Below are 12,157 nucleotides of genomic sequence, written 5' to 3' on the forward strand. Positions count from 1 at the left end.
TTTAAAAAAAACTATTTTAATAAAAGGTCAAATCCACAATTTTTCTTTATCAATATTGTCTCTTCTTTTTTCTAAGAAGAGAAACTTACATCTTGCTCCCTTTCTAAGTAGTCTATGCAAGTAGATAGGAAAAACACTTCTTTTGCTTACTTTTACCTTGTCAGCTTCAGAACCAGTAAATTCATCACCATGTAAATTACAGGGGTCTTCATTGATGGATATATTTTATCCAATGGATGTTATAAATAACTTCTTTTTGACAAAGCAACAACTAATAATTAGTGATCAAACTGAGTCCCTATTAAAACTCAGAGACTACTGTTTAACTCACAGAGCTGAATCCAGTTTGAATTAGAATGGCTTTGAAGCCAAGGAGTTCACTTTTGGATTATAATCAGACTTTTTTGTTATATATTATGATGTGGTGTAGAAAAATAAACACATGATCAATAATTTACATAATTTATTGTACTAAGCATAAATCTGTAAATCATTTTAAGGTATGTTTAAAAGTAAAATATAACTGAAGCATATAAAATTAATTTGGTAGTATAAAGAAAGTGTAAAGCTTATTAAATATTATCGGTGATATACTAACCTGAATAGTTGATAAATACAATTTAAATTTATTCTATTAATAACAGCACTGATAATTTAGCTTATTCATTTTAAGATTACAATATATATATAATATCACACAGACTCACAGGATATGTGTAACCAATATTTCACTGTAATTACTTAATGACAATGGCTTAATATTAATAACTGGTTGATTTTAACTATTTAGTAAACAAGTAATGCCAAATTCATTTCTTAAACTGTGTGTTACTTTACTTATTATTATCAGTGATAAAGGCTAACTTCCTCATCTCAGTGAGGAAAAGAATCCATTCAGTGCTAAAGAATCCACTTGCCAACCAGGAGACTCAGACTCAATCCCTGGGTCAGGAAGATCCCCCAGAGAAGGAAACGGTAACTCACCCCAGTATTCTTGCCTGGAGAATCCCATGGACAGAGGAGCCTGGTGGGCTACATTCCATTGGGTCTCAAAAGAGTCAGACGTGACTTAGTGACTAAACAGCAACAAATCATTAAGGCTTCTAATACCTATTATAATTCTATGTGCTAAATGCTTTGAATAATCTATCAAGATTTTTTTCTAGCTCTTTAAAAGGACTATAATGAGTTCAAAGAAGATAGAGATTAAATTCATAGTATACTCACAGAAAAAGCAAAGGGATATTTAATCATTCCATATATATATACATATATATACATATAGCATTCCAATATAGAAAAATGCCTCACCATGCCAAAACATTAAGACTTAAATGTGACTTCTCAATTGTTGGGGGTGAGGTGGGTGGGGTGATAAAGTTGAAAGGTTGGTTGAGACAGACAGAGAGCAAGCCATCACTTTGTGGTCATATAGTTTCAGTCTAAAATTTTCAAGATATTTTCCCATGATATCATGTAATGACTAATTCAATAACTTTGGTCTCTCCTGCCAAAGGGGTAAGACGGGACAGGAAAGAAACACTAAGCCAATGGCATTTTCATAACAAACTTTGAAACACTGTAATTGTGCTACTGGATAATTCAAGGATATTACCCTTATCTTTAGCTCAATGCCTGAAATATGTCAGCACTTCTAAGGATTATTGTCAGAAACCATTTATGATTTTGGAGGATTAGAGGGAAAAAACTTCAGTCTTGTAAATATCTTTATCAAGTCAGTCTCCACAAAACTCTTACTCTTCCTATTCTATTCTTAGCCAATTTTCTTTGATGAAACCAAATTTTCTAAGCCTATCAAAGAGGTTTTACTTGGACTTTCTTCCTCTTCTTCCCTCCTCTTCTCTCTTCTGCTTTCCTCCCTTCTTTCCATCTTCCCTTCTCCTTCCTTTCTTCAAGGTGTGTTCAATCAACACATACATACTGAGAATTTGCTTCAGGCCAAGCACTGTTCATGCCAAGCACGTGCTTCCCTGATAGCTTAGCTGGTAAAGAATCTGCCTGCAATGGAGGAGATCCTGGTTCGATTCCTGCGTCGGGAAGATCCACTGGAGAAGGGATAGGCCACCCACTCCAGTATTCTTGGGCTTCCCTTGTGGCTCAGCTGGTAAAGAATCCGCCTGCAATGTGGCAGATCAGCTGGTAAAGAATCCGCCTGCAATGTGGCAGACCTGGATTCGATCCCAGGGTTGGAAGATCCCCTGGAGAAGGGAAAGGCTACCCACTCCAGTATTCTGGCCTGGAGAATTCCATGGACTGTACAGTCATTGGGTGGCAAAGAGTTGGACACGACTGAGCAACTTGCACTTTCACTTTCAAGCACTGTTCTAGGTGCTGGGTAGTCAACAGTAAATAATAACAATAATGCCACAGCCCAATCACAGTATTCAAGTGGGAGCAGATAAAGAGGAAGAAAAGGATGTGAAATGATCCACAGCAGGCTTCCATGATGGCTCAGTGGTAAAAGAATCCGCCGGCAATACAGGAGAAGCGGGTTTGATCCCTGGGTTGGGAAGATAGCCTAGAAGAAGAAATGGCAACACATTCCAGCATTCTTTTTTGGAAAATCCCATGGACAGAGGAACCTGGTGGGCTACGGTCCATAGAGTCACAAAGAGTTGGACACGACTGAAGCAATTGAGCATACAGCCAAGAGAGGAACTGTGATAGAAGAAGAAGAACAATCTACCAAAGGGAATAAAGAACCTCAGATTTTCTGCCTCATCACAACCAGTCCCACATCACAACCTTTACCCCACTGCACTCAAACATATCCTACAGGAACTAAGCACTTATTCAAATCAACTACAACACCAGAACCACAAACCCAGCTCAGCAGACATTAAAATCTTCACCACTATCAATCACTCATGCCTTTTTAACTCCTTTGAGTCTGAAATCCAGAATGTGGTAACAAGAGCAAGGTCAATTTTATTGTCTCTGAATTTAGCAAGCTGGCAGAGTTTGAGCTGGGTAGATACCATCACTGACTCACTGGACATGAGTCTGAGCAAACTCCGGGAGACGGTGAATTACAGGGAAGCCTGGCATGCTGCAGTCCGTGGGGTCACAGAGAGCCGACACGACTTGGCAACTGAACAATAACAATGAGGTTGTTCAGGGTTACAAAGCTAAATAACAGAGCTAATGTCAAAACATGGACTTCTGATTCCAGTAAAGAGCTTTTTCCATATACCACCATCAGATTATCGCCTCAGTGGAAGGACAGGCTAGGTGAATCCAAACCTTTGTCTCCAGTAGCTGCTCTAGAACATTCACACAGTGATGCAGTCAATGGCAACGGATAGGGAAAGAAGACTGCCTTTAAGTAGCATGGGGAACACACTAGATGTCCTTAGATTATGTGCAATCTCTAGACAGGCGCTACCAGGGACCATCAAAGCTCTTGGAGTGGGAAGTAGGAAGGTAGGGAAGACAAGTACTGATGAAGAATTCAACCCCAAAGTCAGCCTAGATGTCTAAGACAAGTTGTCATATGCAACTCAACTTCTATCTCCAGAAATTTTTATCAGCCTCATTCCATTAACCAGGGACAATGGCCCTTGATTTATCACTTAAGTCCACCCCTTCCAAGGTTCTGCACTGTGGCTGTTGAAACCAACCCCTACTGCCTACTGTAGTTAAGAGAATTACTGAAATAGACCAGTGTCCCCCCAGTGAGCTGCTGGCTTAAGGAGTATCTTCCCACCAGACACCAAGAATATTTTTGCAGGATTTAGAAGCTCAAGAAACATGCTTCTAAAACTTTGACCAAGTCATTAGTGGCCAAGTTACTATGTCACCTGATACAAGAATATTCAGGAGGATTAATGGAAGGATTATCTTGCATATGTTCTACTTGAAAGCAGTTCAAACAGCTTCATTCTTCATGGTAAGAGAAATATTCTATGTCACATTCATTTCCGTCCCTAAAATTTCATTCTCCTTCCTGGTTGCTAGATGTTTCCTGTTCAAGTCAATCTGATATAAATTCTGCATGTTTCAGACTAGGCATTACTCACTCTTAGCTCTCTGAGAGTACCCAGTAGAATGCAAGGCTCACAGGGGGATGCTATGTATTGGCTGACATTCCTTTAAGGAAGTTTGCTCTCTAAGTGAAAGTGAAGTGAAAGTCACTCAGTCATGTCCAACTCTTTGTCACCCCATGGACTATGCACTCCATGGAATTCTCCAGACCAGAATACTGGAGTGGGTAGCCATTCCCTGCTCCAGGGGATCTTCCCAACCCAGGGATCAAACCCAGGTCTCCCGCATTGCAGGCAGATTCTTTACCAGCTGAGTCACCAGGGAAGCCCTTGCTCTCTAAAATTCCTTCTAAACAGAGATGCAAACATAGAGAACAGACTTGGGGACCCAGGGGGGAAGGGGAGGGTGGGATGAACTGAGAGAGTAGCATTGCCGTATATACACCACCATGTGTAAAACAGAGCTAGTGGGAACCTGCTGTATAATGTAGGGTGCTCAGCTTGATGCTCTGTGATGACCTAGATGGATGGGAAGGCGGAGAAGGAGGGAGGCTCAAAAAGGAGGGGATATATGTCTACATATAGCTGATTCACATTGTTGTACAACAGAAACTAACACAGCATTGCAAAGGAATTATCCTCCGATTAAAATAAATAAATAAAACTCCTTCTCTGGGATGGTACATAATGCACAGTGAAACTGGCTAAGAGTAGATTTAAGTCAAGTGATGTTCCAGCCATTGGCTTTGGGGTTTTCAAAGCTCTCAAGTTCAAAATATCCAAAGATACAGTTGCAAGCGGTTCAAACAAGCAAACAATTTTATTTGAAAAATAAACAAATAAAAATGACAGGTCATAAAACGAATGTAAATTATGCCGCTCTGCTGTCTGTCCATTGTCTATTGTTAACGGCATCTGGCATGAATTCTTTAGATGGGAAAGTTGTTTAAGAACATTCAGAGTGCCAGTCCTCTCCATTCATGCATCTCACAAGTCTACCCCATTGAGTACAGTTTTCAAATTTCAAATTGCTCTAACTTACACTCATAGCATAAACATCAGACCAACCATGGGGATTTTTCTTATTTATGGGGTACAAAATGAAGAGATTTCACGATAGGGGGGAACATGAGCAAAAGAGAAGAGGGAGATGAACCCAGTCAGCCCCAAATGAGGGGGGCAGATGTAGTCATTAACACAGTTTCTGATGAATAAACATCCCCTTTTGTATTATTTTGATGTCGGCCTGTTCTCACATGCTGTGTCTCTCTGGCAAAGGAGAGCCAATATCTGTATCCGAAAATGACTGTTAATCACATTTTTGAAAAACATATTTTAGCAAAGGACGAAAACATTCACAAATGCAGCTGGAAAGCAAAAAAGAGAGAGAGAAAACCGACCACCCCTGCAGCCAAAACAACTCAGTATGGGTACAGTGTCATGTGGACGCATCTCTGAAGCCCGACTGATTTGTAAAATCATCAGAAATGAGGCGGCTGGCTCTGATTACCCGTGTGATTTGGGGTGTATTTAGCCTTCAACAGAAAGTCTGTTCAAGTGAAGTAAGTCAGAAAGATAAAGAACATTACAGTATACTAACACATATATACGCAATTTAGATAGATGGTGGCGATAACCCTATATGCAAAACAGAAAAAGAGACACAGAAATACAGAACAGACTTTTGAACTCTGGGGGAGAACGTGAGGGTGGGATGTTTTGAAAGAACAGCATGTATATTATCTATGGTGAAACGGACCACCAGCCCAGGTGGGATACATGAGTCAGGTGCTCGGGCCTGGTGCACTGGGAGGACCCTGAGGAGTCGGGTGGGGAGGGAGGTGGGAGGGGGGATCGGGATGGGGAATACATGTAACTATATGGCTGATTCATGTCAATGTATGACAAAACCCACTGAAATGTTGTAAAGTGATTGGCCTCCAACTAATAAAATAATATTAAAAAAAAAAAAAAAAAGAAAGTCTGTTCAAATGAGTTCTCCCACATCCATGCCACCCGTCAGGCTACGTGCTAACAGCAATCATCATAAAGAACTGAGCATTGTCAAAGGTTATCTTTCCATTCAAAGGTACCACATGAGAGGGAGATAGAACTTCATACCAAATTTTGTCCTGTGAATAGAAATCATTGAATGACTGTCCAAAGAGGCCAGGAGGGTTTTAATAAAACATCCAAAGACCAGGACAACAGTGACCTTGAATGCAAAATTATGGGAAATAAGATTCAACAAGGTGTGTGGTAGAGACTAAGACACTGAGGTAGAAGATGGGAAGATGCGGAAATTCAGTTCTTTCCTCTAGACAGCAGCCCCTTACCTCCTTATCCTGCCTTCAAGACAGATTAGACCTGAAAATGTCTTTGATCCCTAGTAGACAGGTTTCAGCACCAATAGGTTAAAATATTTATGGGCAACGGCCTGCAGATTCCAACAAGTCACACTCAATAATCAGATCTACTGATGATTCTAAGGTTACCCACCATCCGCCACCAACTGCATATGATCTGCTTACTATGCAAGTATCTACATACGTACAAAGTCTTATTATTATAAATAACTCATCTCCCAGCTGCACACATACTCAACAGAGAAAATGACACATCGCCTGACTAGCACTAAAAGAAGCCAAGTGAAAGTGATGGAAAACGCTGGTCTCCAAACCGGTTTCTCCCAATTTTAGGTTTTATTTGGAACATAAAAGGCAGTCCCAAGTGCAATCAGAATTCTCTGGCATTGAGCAAACAGGTTTACAGGTGGGTATTCCAATGCCAGGAAGCAAGGTTGAGTGGTGGCCTCTCAGACCCTCAAGTGGTGATTTGAAAAACTGTGACATGAGCTGGATCTTTTCACTGACTGTAGAGGGAACAGAGCTCTGAGTGGCTAAGTTCTCGTGTACTACTCTGCTTCCTCTCTACATGAGCCAATTGCTTGAGTGCCCGTATGCAAAGCACTTTGCTAGATATTCTCTAAGGGCTCTAAAATCCTCGCCCCTCATTTTAGTTGAGTTTACCTTCTTCTCTCCTTGCTTTGGGATAGGCTTTTGTGCTGGAAAGCATACAAGAGACTTTCTTATAAACACACACCATTCCCTAGCACATCCATCACAAGCACCTCACTTGAGGACACCTCATATCTAGCTCTTATTTAGTTTAATTTTTATTTTCTATTGGAGTATAGCTATTTACAGTATTGTGCTAGTTTCAGGTGTGTAGCAAAGTGACTTAGTTATGCATACACATGTATCCATTCTCTTTTAGATTCTTTTCCCATATGAGTTATTACAGAATATTGAGTAGAGTTTCCTGTGCTATACAGTAGGTCTTTGTTGGTTATCTGTTTTATACATAGGCGCTGTTGTTGTTATTTAGCTGCTAAATCATATCCGAATCTTTTGTGACCGCACGGACAGTAGCCCGCCAAGCTCCTCTGTCCATGGGATTTCCCAGGCAAGAATACTAGAGTGAGTTTCCATTTCCTTCTCCAGAGAATCTTCCGGACCCAGGGATAAAAACTGCATCTCCTGTGTGGCAGGCAGATTCTTTACCCCTGAGCAACCAGGGAGGCCCATATACAGTAGTATGTCTATGTTAATCCCAAACTTCTAAGGGATCTTGTTCTTAATCTGAATTCACCGGGGAATTCTCCTCTGCGGTCCCTGACTGCTCAGCTTCAGACCCAACCTTGGTTTCCACACCTCTCACTCTTTTGCCCAACTCAGCCTTCATGTAAGAAAAAATGAAGTTCATGAACTCAGCCGATTATATGGAAAGCTACAGATACACACCTAATGCGACGGCACTTGAAACAGTTCCTACTCTGTGAGTGCTAGAAAATTCTTCTTTTGAGTTACTAGTAGTTAAGAAGTCGACACTGACACTGGCCATGTAGAAAAGACAAACTCACAAACCCAATTTAGGCAAAAGGATCCTGGAGAGTATGAGTGCATTTCTCTCCTTCCTCTCAATTTCCTCAAGCTACCCAGGGCCTCCTATACCTGCCCTCAGTAACGACCCCTTGCCAGCAAGCTCTCCAGCCCCCTCCACGCACGGGTCAGTGGGCCAGGCTCACTGCTTCCTTATGTCTCTGTTCTTTGAACACCACTGAATTAGACCATTGAAATTTCTATTGTATCCCTGAGGACTTATCTCAGCAATGCAAGGATTTTTCAGTATCCACAAATCAATCAATATGATATGCTACGTTAACAAATTGAAAAATAAACTGATCATCTCGGTCGATGCAGAAAAAGTTTTTGATAACATTCAACAATGATTTAAGATGAAAACCCTCTGGAAAGTGGGCACAGAGAACATACCTCAAGTACATATGAGACATGGAAAACCCACAGGTCACATCATACTCAGTGGTGAAAAGCTGAAAGCATTCCATCTAAGATCAGGAACAAGACAAGGGTGCCCACTCTCACAACTTTTCTTCAACACAGTTTTGGAAGTTTTAGCCACAGCAATCAGAGAAGAAAAAGAAATAAAAGGGATATAAATTGGAAAGGAAAAAGTAAAACTGTCACTGTTTACAGATGACATGATACTATACTTATAAAATCCTGAAGACACCACCAGAAAATAACTCAGTTCAGTTCACTTGCTCAGTCATGTCCAACTCTTTGCAACCCCTGCACTGCAGCACGCCAGGCCTACCTGTCCATCACCAACGCCCAGAGTTTACTCAAACTCATGTCCATCGAGTTGGTGATGCCATCCTATCATCTCATCCTCTGTCATCCCCTTCTCCTGCCTTAAATCTTTCCCAGAATCAGGGTCTTTTCAAATGAATAAGCTGTTCGCATCAGGTGGTCAAAGTATTGGAGTTTTAGCTTCAGCATCATTCCTTCAAATGAATTTCAGGACTGATTTCCTCTAGGATGGACTGGTTGGATCTCCTTGCAGTCCAAGGGACTCTCAAGAGTCTTCTCTAACACCACAGTTCAAAAGCATCAATTCTTCAGCTCTCAGCTTTCTTTATAGTCCAACTCTCATATCCATACATGACTACTGGAAAAACTAAAGCCTTGACTAGACGGACCTTTGTTGGCAATGTAATGTCTCTGCTTTTTAATATGCTGTCTAGGGTGGTCCTTTTCTTCAAGGGAGCAAGTGTCTTTTAATTTCATGGCTGCAGTCACCATCTGCAGTGATTTTGGAGCCCAAGAAAATAAAGTCAGCCCCTGTTTCTACTGTTTCCCCATCTATTTGCCATGAAGTGATGGGACCAGATGCCATTATGTTACTTTTCTAAATGTTGAGCTTTAAGCCAACTTTTTCACTCTCCTCCTTCACTTTCCTCAAGAGGTTTTTTAGTTCTTCACTTTCTGCCATAAGGGTGGTGTCATCTACATATCTGAGGCTACTGATATTTCTCCTGGCAGTCTTGATTCCAGCTTGCGCTTCCTCCAGCCCAGCGTTCCTCATGATGTACTCTGCATATAAGTTAAATAAGCAGGGTGGTAATATACAGCTTTGATGTACTCCTTTTCCAATTTGGAAGCAGTCTGTTGTTCCATGCCCAGTTCTAACTGCTGCTTCCTGACCTGCATACAGGTTTCTCAAGAAGCAGGTCAGGTGGTCTGGTATTCCCATCTCTTTCAGAATTTTCCACAGTTTTTTTGTGATCCACAAAATCAAAGGCTTTGGCATAGTCAATAAAGCAGAAATAGATGTTTTTCTGGAACTCTCCTGCTTTTTCGATGATCCAGCAGGTGTTGGCAATTTGATCCCTGGTTCCTCTGCCTTTTCTAAAACCAGCTTGAGCATCTGGACGTTCACAGTTCACATATTGCTGAAGCCTGGCTGGGAGAATGTTGAGCATCACTTTACTAGTGTGTGCTGCTGCTGCTAAGTCACTTCAGTCGTGTCCGACTCTGTGCGACTCCATAGACGGCAGCCCACCAGGCTCCCCTGTCCCTGGGATTCTCCAGGCAAGATCACTGGAGTGGGTTGTCATTTCCTTCTTCAGTGCATGAAAGTGAAAAGTAAAGTCGCTCAGTCGTGTCTGACTCTTAGCGACGCCATGAACTGCAGCCCACCAGGCTCCTCCGTCAATGGGATTTTCCAGGCAAGAGTACCGGAGTGGGGTGCCATTGCCTTCTCCGTTACTAGCGTGTGAGATGAGTGCAATTGTGCGGTAGTTTGAACATTCTTTCGCATTGCCTTTCTTTGGGATTGGAATGAAAACTGTTCTTTTCCAGTCCTGTGGCCACTGCTGAGTTTTCCAAATTTGCTGGCATACTGAGTGCAGCACTTTCACAACATCATCTTTCAGGATTTGAAATAGCTCAGCTGGAATTCCATCACCTCCACTAGCTTTGTTCATAGTGATGCTTCCTAAAGCCCACTTGACTTTGCATTCCAGGATGTCTGGCTCTAGGTGAGTGATCACACCATTGTGATTATCTGGGTCATGAAGATCTTTTTTGTATAGTTCTTCTGTGTATTCTTGCCACCTCTTCTTAGTATCTTCTGCTTCTGTTAGGTCCATACCATTTCTGTCCTTCATTGTGCCCATCTTTGCATGGAATGTTCCCTTGGTATCTCTAATTTTCTTGAAGAGATCTCTAATCTTCCCCATTCTTTGTTTTCTTCTATTTCTGTGCACTGATCACTGAGGAAGGCTTTCTTATCTCTCCTTGCTATTCTTTGGAACAATATCCATTTGAATGCAGAGTTCCAAACAATCATTCCATAGTCTCTAACAAAAGAGTTCCTTAAAATGCTCCACTTCTAGGTAACTTCAAACTCCTAGGAGCAGTGAGTCAAGTCACATGGCATACTCCACAAGTGTGGTGTTAATCTTTATATAGAGTTTATCTCCAGATAAGAGAGGTGGCAATTGCTTCATGCTAAATTCTCGGAGGATAGTTTAACAACAGAAGGACTTAAAATGTCATGTGAGTGATTTTCATTGTCAGGAGGTCCAGTCAGTATTACTTTAATCCCCCCAAAAGAGTGACCAAGTACAACCTTCCATGTGGCAGTTAGCCACTTGTCTCACCATCATATTATCAAAAGGAGTGGGGGGGGCTGAGTCATTAGCACACCAGAGGGATGGAAACAGTGAACATGATAAGATGGTCATGAAAACGAAAGCCAACCTTCAAAGCCAGAGAAAAAAGATATGGATGGGTTACCAGTGATGCTCCTCCATTCACACTCGATCAAGTAATGTTAAGAAAGGGTGAAGGGCACCTAGCCTCCCTTCTTTTCCTTCTTTGCATCTGCTTGGAGGATTCCTTTGGCCTTTGTGTCTTTACTCCCGTTTTCTCTCCTTCCAAAAATTTACTTTTGTGACTGCTGTGGGTGTTTGGGTTCTTATTTTAATTTATTTTAAAGTTTGATTTAAATTTGGAAACTGCATAAGACTTTTGACATTTATTTCTGGGGGTGTTTTCTGAAGCTCAATGAAGTGGGTGTTGATTGACAGGCAGGTTGCTATGGAAATAGCTGTCACCGCAGAGACTAGGGCTTTATTTTGTACTCTTCCTTTGTCAGGCAAAGGTTTGTGGGATATTTTAAAAATAGTATAAGTGCCCCAGAATTAATAGGAAATCGTTCAGTGACTCTTCCCTAACATACCTATCAAAACCTGCAATTGTTTTTCATTCTGTACTGTTCTGTTCTGCATGTGTATTTGTAACTTTGCTTCATAACAAGTGCTTCCCAATATTGTTTTCTCCCATTGGTCAGTTGTTATTTGCATTGCCCCTATGTTACTGGCCCCCTATGAAATTACATAGGTAAGGAAATTGAAGTAATAAAGAACACTGAACAGTCTTCCCAAAGAAATTCCCAACTAGTACAATCATGGAGTGCCTGCCAGCTCAATCCTGGGGCTATTTTTACTGGGCAAGTTCATTCCAGGCTTTTAAAGAAGAAATTCCAGAGATGAGAAAATGAATATATGAGGTTTAAAGAGAAATGCATTAGCTACCTTAGATTTAAGTTGGGTTCAATTATTCTTAATTCCATTCATTTATTTATTCTTCATCTTTACTAGCTTTTTGGCCAGTTGGGAAATGCAGGACTTTCACATCCAGTACTGATTAGACTCAAATCCTCTATTATTTTTAGGACCCTCACTCCTCAGGCATTCATTACAGTCCAAAAAGCAACTGAATTCT

The 12,157-nt window shown here is 41.1% G+C and overlaps 1 protein-coding gene across 4 annotated transcripts in view; it reads right to left on the minus strand.

The window, feature by feature from the left end:
* Positions 1–12,157, minus strand: part of ESRRG (estrogen related receptor gamma) — a 674,199-nt gene that overhangs the window by 537,265 nt on the left and 124,777 nt on the right. The gene's annotated exons all lie outside the window — the stretch shown is intronic.

This window comes from Muntiacus reevesi, chromosome 5, assembly GCF_963930625.1.
Source record: "Muntiacus reevesi chromosome 5, mMunRee1.1, whole genome shotgun sequence".
Taxonomy (NCBI): Eukaryota; Metazoa; Chordata; class Mammalia; order Artiodactyla; family Cervidae; genus Muntiacus; species Muntiacus reevesi.